General features: G+C 46.1%; 1 protein-coding gene and 1 non-coding gene across 2 annotated transcripts in view; one reads left to right on the top strand and one right to left on the bottom strand.

The window, feature by feature from the left end:
- LOC118413226 (5-hydroxytryptamine receptor 1D-like) overlaps positions 1–9,208 on the top strand; it is a 276,722-nt gene that overhangs the window by 75,753 nt on the left and 191,761 nt on the right. The window lies entirely within an intron of this gene.
- Positions 933–1,004, bottom strand: Trnag-ucc. Its single transcript has one exon. It is a non-coding gene; the product is annotated as a tRNA-Gly (tRNA).

The following is a 9,208-nucleotide window of genomic DNA, read 5'->3' as shown; positions in this document are numbered from 1 at the left end:
CGCTAGTGATCTCGCCCCCCGGGGGGGCGAGATCGCCGGGGGGGGCGAGATCGCTGTCACACCGGCATTCATTCATTGTTGTCGCGTTAGACAATGTGGGCCTGATTACTCCCCCGCTTCCAAAATAGAAGTCAAAACCAACCTGTTTAGGTATAGCCTACGTCAGTATTCGAGTACATGTAGTCTCATTTTACAATAATGTTTATCATTCTTAATTGTCACATGTATGTCTCCTATATTTATTTGTACCATGCACTTGCACTTGCCTATGGGCATGAACTGTTTCATATTTTGTTTACATAAGGCAAGTAAACCTGTCCTTGGTGGTGAACACCATCCACGCACACATCATGTAAACAAACTTGTCCCTGGTGCCGAATAAATGCACCCACAATACACTCAAAAGTAAACACATCTGTCCTTGCACAGTGCATACATATAAGGCCCTTCCACAGTATGTGCCAATCCCTAGATGCTCAAGGAGGAGAAAAAGTCATGTATTCTTCAGTGTGCCTTTACACTTTTCAGTTTTAGTGCGATGTTTTCCCTGGTTGCAGCTTGATCTTGGGTAAAGAACAAAAATGAATTTGGCGCCCCCTTATTTCCTTGCTCAGCTTAAACTGTAGACTGTTTGTAGACTGAAGAAGATATCTGAAAACCAGCAGTTACTCAAGCAACGGGATATGGTTTGGGAAACGGTCTTGGCGGGTTTTGACCGTTTCTAAAATCATATCCAGTTGCTTGAGTAACTGCCTTATGGCTTACCAAAACTTTTTTTACGAAATCGGGTGAAAATATGGATGTCATCCATAGAATTTATTTGCTGTGGCCTACTTAAAAAATCACAAACATTAGTTGCTTGTTAAAATTGACACATCCTCTTCATATTTTTGTGACTTTTGTGACCATTTGAGAGTTACAAAAAGTGACGCTGCGTTGGCCGGGAATCGAACCCGGATCTACTGCTTGGAAGGCAACAATGCTGACCATTACACCACCAACGCTCGGCGAAACTTCCTAGGTGCCATCTGGTAGATAGAATGTACGAGGGGTGATCAATAAGTTCTCGGCCTCACCCAGCAATAATAAGCATAACTCAGATTTCGAAGCATAGATATAAAGTCTTATATGAATGTGTAACGTTACCAAAATCCAAATTAGTGCGATCATTACATTTTCTATTCCTTACTTTGATCACCCCTGATCCACGACCTTGACTACAACTGTAATACCCCACCCCAGTACTTCACCCCAGGAACAAACAAAAAAGAAAAACCGATCTGATGTCAAAAGTGAAAATAGGCATGTGGCTTAACGAAATATGCAATTACATGTAAATTGAGCCTCTCATTTTTTCTGACGGGCTACCAAGGGTGTGGTGATCTTCAACTTAACTCAGTCACCCATAAACCCTGAACAACGAATTGAATATTTCAATCACAGGTAGGAGGATATATGCCTTTGAATTTGTGCCAAATTTTAACTCGTTCGATGCAAATATGAGCCTGTTATAATACCAATGGTATCATCCTTGTACAATCTATTCTAAACTTTTGTAAGTTTTTGTAACTTCCGTACACCTATTTTAATAAATGTAAGAAAGAACACAGTCACACAGTCTCATTTTTTTGGCGTCCATGATTTGTAAATTGTTTCGATTTGTCTTGTACGTTAATGATTACCAACCCCGTCAACGTCCTCTATGTTGACAATCGTAAGGCCACAGCAAAAAACAAGATGGCTAAATTTTCCTCTGTATGGTGATATTCGCGTTTCGCCATATCGAGTTCCAGAGCCTACCTCTACTTTGGAATGGTATGAGAGTATGTACTTAAAAGCGTATTGTCAAGACATATACAAGCAACATAAACTGATATCTATATGCTTCTTTGAATTTCTTAGGGTCTGTACCAGATAAACATTAAGAGCAGAAGGAAACGACCCACGTGGTTGGTGTTGCGAACAACGATACTATACTGGCAGTTTTGCCAAACAAAGGAGGTCATAAGAGGTCACCACGTAACTGAAGGCCAGGCTGTGTGGCAGAAAACGGATGTTGCTAGAGGATTGGATTTTGACTTGAATTTTTTTTTCCTTACGTTATCGAACATTTTAAGATTGAAGATTTAGTCTTCAACATAAGTACAACAAGGACTGTCTGCTTTGAACCAAGGCTAGAATACATCAGTTTAATTTTAAGTTTAATAGCGCGCAATGAAATGTTGTTTTTGCGAGCCGCCTGTTTTTTCTCCCTCAGACAACTCTCCAAGGAAAGTAAGCGCCAGGCATGTCAATCCACCGGTTTGCCAGGCCGGAATTTGAATCCTAAGTTTGAATCACAACATTAAAGTATCACCCCACCCCTGGCTTACGGCTAAGGCTAGCGCGCTAGCGGTTATGCGACAAATAGAGTACAAACGATCAGGAATATCTCCAGAAGGAAGCATCCGATTCGAAAGCGGTTTGCATCTTTCAATAAAGAAGCACACAAAGAGACATTTCTTATGGCTTACCCTTACCCACCCCTGGCTTACGGCTAAGGCTAGCGGTTAGGCAACGACTAGAGTCCAAACGATCAGGAATCTCTCGACAAGGAAGTATTCGATTGGACTGTATATACATCTTTCAATAACGCACAAAGAGACCTTTCTAGTGATATAAAGTTTGCCCTACGGGGACTTGAACCCTAACTTGGAATCGCGTTTTTAAGGTATCACCCCACCCCTGGCTTAAGGCTAAGGCTGGCGGTTAGGTCACGACTAGAGTCCAAACGATCGGGAATATCAGTGTCACTGACGAAGGATAGTGGATTCTATCCGAAACGTCTGACCGTTTCAAAACCATATCCAGTTGCTTGAGTAACTATTTTTGGCGATCAGGAATATCTCCAGAAGGAAGCATCCGATTGGACTGTGATTTGCATCTTTCAATTGCGAACAAACAGACCTTTCTAATGTTATAAAGTATGCCCGCGGCCCGAACTTGAAACCTAACTTACAATCGCAGTCTTAAGTCATCACCCTAACAGGTGTTGTGACAGGCGGTGTTTCAAAAGGTAGCGAAGCTAGCAGTTGCGCCTAAATAGAGCCCGTATACTCAAGAATAACTCCAGAAGGAAGTATCCGATTAGACTGGGGTTTTCATCTTTCAATCGCATATTAAGGGACCTTCCCAATGATATCAAGTTTGCCAGGCCGGAACTCGAACCCCGAGTTACAATCGCTTCTTTCAATAGCGAACAAAGACACCTTTCCAACCATACCAAGTGTGCCAGGCCGGAACTTGAACCCTAGGCTACAATCGCGTTATTAAGTCATCACCCTACCCGTTGCCGTGACAGGCGGTGTTTGAAAAACACGAGCTAGCGGTTGCGCCTAAACAGAGTCCATATGCTCAAGAATATCTCCAGAAGGAATCATCCGACAATTTTGCGGTTTTCACCTTTCTATTCCTTGCTAAGCGACCTTTCCAACCATACCAAGTGTGCCAGGCCGGAACTTGAACCCTAGGCTACAATCGCGTTATTAAGTCATCACCCTACCCGTTGCCGTGACAGGCGGTGTTTGAAAAACACAAGCTAGCGGTTGCGCCTAAACAGAGTCCATATGCTCAAGAATATCTCCAGAAGGAATCATCCGACAATTTTGCGGTTTTCACCTTTCTATTCCTTGCTAAGCGACCTTTCCAACCATACCAAGTGTGCCAGGCCGGAACTTGAACCCTAGGCTACAATCGCGTTATTAAGTCATCACCCTACCCGTTGCCGTGACAGGCGGTGTTTGAAAACACGAGGGTGGGCGGGCGGCGCCTAAACAGAGTCCATATGCTCAAGAATATCTCCAGAAGGAATCATCCGACAATTTTGCGGTTTTCACCTTTCTATTCCTTGCTAAGCGACCTTTCCAACCATACCAAGTGTGCCAGGCCGGAACTTGAACCCTAGGCTACAATCGCGTTATTAAGTCATCACCCTACCCGTTGCCGTGACAGGCGGTGTTTGAAAAACACGAGCTAGCGGGCGGCGCCTAAACAGAGTCCATATGCTCAAGAATATCTCCAGAAGGAATCATCCGACAATTTTGCGGTTTTCACCTTTCTATTCCTTGCTAAGCGACCTTTCCAACCATACCAAGTGTGCCAGGCCGGAACTTGAACCCTAGGCTACAATCGCGTTATTAAGTCATCACCCTACCCGTTGCCGTGACAGGCGGTGTTTGAAAAACACGAGCTAGCGGGCGGCGCCTAAACAGAGTCCATATGCTCAAGAATATCTCCAGAAGGAATCATCCGACAATTTTGCGGTTTTCACCTTTCTATTCCTTGCTAAGCGACCTTTCCAACCATACCAAGTGTGCCAGGCCGGAACTTGAACCCTAGGCTACAATCGCGTTATTAAGTCATCACCCTACCCGTTGCCGTGACAGGCGGTGTTTGAAAAACACGAGCTAGCGGGCGGCGCCTAAACAGAGTCCATATGCTCAAGAATATCTCCAGAAGGAATCATCCGACAATTTTGCGGTTTTCACCTTTCTATTCCTTGCTAAGCGACCTTTCCAACCATACCAAGTGTGCCAGGCCGGAACTTGAACCCTAGGCTACAATCGCGTTATTAAGTCATCACCCTACCCGTTGCCGTGACAGGCGGTGTTTGAAAAACACGAGCTAGCGGGCGGCGCCTAAACAGAGTCCATATGCTCAAGAATATCTCCAGAAGGAATCATCCGACAATTTTGCGGTTTTCACCTTTCTATTCCTTGCTAAGCGACCTTTCCAACCATACCAAGTGTGCCTAGGCCGGAACTTGAACCCTAGGCTACAATGGCGTTATTAAGTCATCACCCTACCCGTTGCCGTGACAGGCGGTGTTTCAAAAACACGAGCTAGCGGTTGCGCCTAAACAGAGTCCATATGGTCAAGAATATCTCCAGAAGGAATCATCCGACAATTTTGCGGTTTTCACCTTTCTATTCCTTGCTAAGCGACCTTTCCAACCATACCAAGTGTGCCAGGCCGGAACTTGAACCCTAGGCTACAATCGCGTTATTAAGTCATCACCCTACCCGTTGCCGTGACAGGCGGTGTTTCAAAAACACCAGCTAGCGGTTGCGCCTAAACAGAGTCCATATGCTCAAGAATATCTCCAGAAGGAATCATCCGACAATTTTGCGGTTTTCACCTTTCTATTCCTTGCTAAGCGACCTTTCCAACCATACCAAGTGTGCCAGGCCGGAACTTGAACCCTAGGCTACAATCGCGTTATTAAGTCATCACCCTACCCGTTGCCGTGACAGGCGGTGTTTCAAACACACCAGCTAGCGGTTGCGCCTAAACAGAGTCCATATGCTCAAGAATATCTCCAGAAGGAATCATCCGACAATTTTGCGGTTTTCACCTTTCTATTTCTTGCTAAGCGACCTTTCCAACCATACCAAGTGTGCCAGGCCGGAACTTGAACCCTAGGCTACAATCGCGTTATTAAGTCATCACCCTACCCGTTACCGTGACAGGCGGTGTTTCAAAAACACCAGCTAGCGGTTGCGCCTAAACAGAGTCCATATGCTCAAGAATATCTCCAGAAGGAATCATCCGACAATTTTGCGGTTTTCACCTTTCTATTCCTTGCTAAGCGACCTTTCCAACCATACCAAGTGTGCCAGGCCGGAACTTGAACCCTAGGCTACAATCGCGTTATTAAGTCATCACCCTACCCGTTACCGTGACAGGCGGTGTTTCAAAAACACGAGCTAGCGGTTGCGCCTAAACAGAGTCCATATGCTCAAGAATATCTCCAGAAGGAATCATCCGACAATTTTGCGGTTTTCACCTTTCTATTCCTTGCTAAGCGACCTTTCCAACCATACCAAGTGTGCCAGGCCGGAACTTGAACCCTAGGCTACAATCGCGTTATTAAGTCATCACCCTACCCGTTACCGTGACAGGCGGTGTTTCAAAAACACGAGCTAGCGGTTGCGCCTAAACAGAGTCCATATGCTCAAGAATATCTCCAGAAGGAATCATCCGACAATTTTGCGGTTTGTGCACCTTTCTATTCCTTGCTAAGCGTACCTTATCGCAACCATACCCAAGTGTGCCAGGCCGGAACTTGAACCCTAGGCTACAATCGCGTTATTAAGTCATCACCCTACCCGTTACCGTGACAGGCGGTGTTTCAAAAACACGAGCTAGCTGTTGCGCCTAAACAGAGTCGCATATGCTCAAGAATATCTCCAAGAAGGAATCATCCGACAATTTTGCGGTTTTCACCTTTCTATTCCTTGCCAAGCGACCTTTCCAACCATACCAAGTGTGCCAGGTCGGAACTTGAACCCTAGGCTACAATCGCGTTATTAAGTCATCACCCTACCCGTTGCCGTGACAGGCGGTGTTTCAAAAACACGAGCTAGCGGTTGCGCCTAAACAGAGTCCATATGCTCAAGAATATCTCCAGAAGGAATCATCCGACAATTTTGCGGTTTTCACCTTTCTATTCCTTGCTAAGCGACCGTTTCCAACCATACCAAGTGTGCCAGGCCGGAACTTGAACCCTAGGCTACAATCGCGTTATTAAGTCATCACCCTACCCGTTACCGTGACAGGCGGTGTTTCAAAAACACCAGCTAGCGGTTGCGCCTAAACAGAGTCCATATGCTCAAGAATATCTCCAGAAGGAATCATCCGACAATTTTGCGGTTTTCACCTTTCTATTCCTTGCTAAGCGACCTTTCCAACCATACCAAGTGTGCCAGGCCGGAACTTGAACCCTAGGCTACAATCGCGTTATTAAGTCATCACCCTACCCGTTGCCGTGACAGGCGGTGTTTGAAAAACACGAGCTAGCGGTCGGCGCCTAAACAGAGTCCATATGCTCAAGAATATCTCCAGAAGGAATCATCCGACAATTTTGCGGTTTTCACCTTTCTTTTCCTTGCTAAGCGACCTTTCCAACCATACCAAGTGTGCCAGGCCGGAACTTGAACCCTAGGCTACAATCGCGTTATTAAGTCATCACCCTACCCGTTGCCGTGACAGGCGGTGTTTCAAAAACACCAGCTAGCGGTTGCGCCTAAACAGAGTCCATATGCTCAAGAATATCTCCAGAAGGAATCATCCGACAATTTTGCGGTTTTCACCTTTCTATTCCTTGCTAAGCGACCTTTCCAACCATACCAAGTGTGCCAGGCCGGAACTTGAACCCTAGGCTACAATCGCGTTATTAAGTCATCACCCTACCCGTTGCCGTGACAGGCGGTGTTTGAAAAACACGAGCTAGCGGGCGGCGCCTAAACAGAGTCCATATGCTCAAGAATATCTCCAGAAGGAATCATCCGACAATTTTGCGGTTTTCACCTTTCTATTCCTTGCTAAGCGACCTTTCCAACCATACCAAGTGTGCCAGGCCGGAACTTGAACCCTAGGCTACAATCGCGTTATTAAGTCATCACCCTACCCGTTGCCGTGACAGGCGGTGTTTCAAAAACACCAGCTAGCGGTTGCGCCTAAACAGAGTCCATATGCTCAAGAATATCTCCAGAAGGAATCATCCGACAATTTTGCGGTTTTCACCTTTCTATTCCTTGCTAAGCGACCTTTCCAACCATACCAAGTGTGCCAGGCCGGAACTTGAACCCTAGGCTACAATCGCGTTATTAAGTCATCACCCTACCCGTTGCCGTGACAGGCGGTGTTTGAAAAACACGAGCTAGCGGGCGGCGCCTAAACAGAGTCCATATGCTCAAGAATATCTCCAGAAGGAATCATCCGACAATTTTGCGGTTTTCACCTTTCTATTCCTTGCTAAGCGACCTTTCCAACCATACCAAGTGTGCCAGGCCGGAACTTGAACCCTAGGCTACAATCGCGTTATTAAGTCATCACCCTACCCGTTGCCGTGACAGGCGGTGTTTGAAAAACACGAGCTAGCGGGCGGCGCCTAAACAGAGTCCATATGCTCAAGAATATCTCCAGAAGGAATCATCCGACAATTTTGCGGTTTTCACCTTTCTATTCCTTGCTAAGCGACCTTTCCAACCATACCAAGTGTGCCAGGCCGGAACTTGAACCCTAGGCTACAATCGCGTTATTAAGTCATCACCCTACCCGTTGCCGTGACAGGCGGTGTTTGAAAAACACGAGCTAGCGGGCGGCGCCTAAACAGAGTCCATATGCTCAAGAATATCTCCAGAAGGAATCATCCGACAATTTTGCGGTTTTCACCTTTCTATTCCTTGCTAAGCGACCTTTCCAACCATACCAAGTGTGCCAGGCCGGAACTTGAACCCTAGGCTACAATCGCGTTATTAAGTCATCACCCTACCCGTTGCCGTGACAGGCGGTGTTTGAAAAACACGAGCTAGCGGGCGGCGCCTAAACAGAGTCCATATGCTCAAGAATATCTCCAGAAGGAATCATCCGACAATTTTGCGGTTTTCACCTTTCTATTCCTTGCTAAGCGACCTTTCCAACCATACCAAGTGTGCCAGGCCGGAACTTGAACCCTAGGCTACAATCGCGTTATTAAGTCATCACCCTACCCGTTGCCGTGACAGGCGGTGTTTGAAAAACACGAGCTAGCGGGCGGCGCCTAAACAGAGTCCATATGCTCAAGAATATCTCCAGAAGGAATCATCCGACAATTTTGCGGTTTTCACCTTTCTATTCCTTGCTAAGCGACCTTTCCAACCATACCAAGTGTGCCAGGCCGGAACTTGAACCCTAGGCTACAATCGCGTTATTAAGTCATCACCCTACCCGTTGCCGTGACAGGCGGTGTTTGAAAAACACGAGCTAGCGGGCGGCGCCTAAACAGAGTCCATATGCTCAAGAATATCTCCAGAAGGAATCATCCGACAATTTTGCGGTTTTCACCTTTCTATTCCTTGCTAAGCGACCTTTCCAACCATACCAAGTGTGCCAGGCCGGAACTTGAACCCTAGGCTACAATCGCGTTATTAAGAGCTGATGTCTGTAAAAACCAAGCAAAATCAGAAAAAGTTGGCCAAACTCAAAAAATCAATTTTCCTTAAATTTTGTGTGGTGGTAGGGCCTTGGTCCAAACCTACAAAAATGGCAAAGTTTTAGATCTGCGGTCACCGGTTGCCATGGCAACGGCCATTTTTCAAAATGGCGGATTTTCACCAAGAGAAGGCCTTGGTCGCGTCCAAAATAGGCCTCCTTTGGACTCCTGTAGCCCCCACAAATAAACTGATAT

This window comes from Branchiostoma floridae, chromosome 4, assembly GCF_000003815.2.
Source record: "Branchiostoma floridae strain S238N-H82 chromosome 4, Bfl_VNyyK, whole genome shotgun sequence".
Lineage (NCBI taxonomy): Eukaryota > Metazoa > Chordata > Leptocardii > Amphioxiformes > Branchiostomatidae > Branchiostoma > Branchiostoma floridae.
This window is presented reverse-complemented; position numbering and strand designations above follow the sequence as displayed.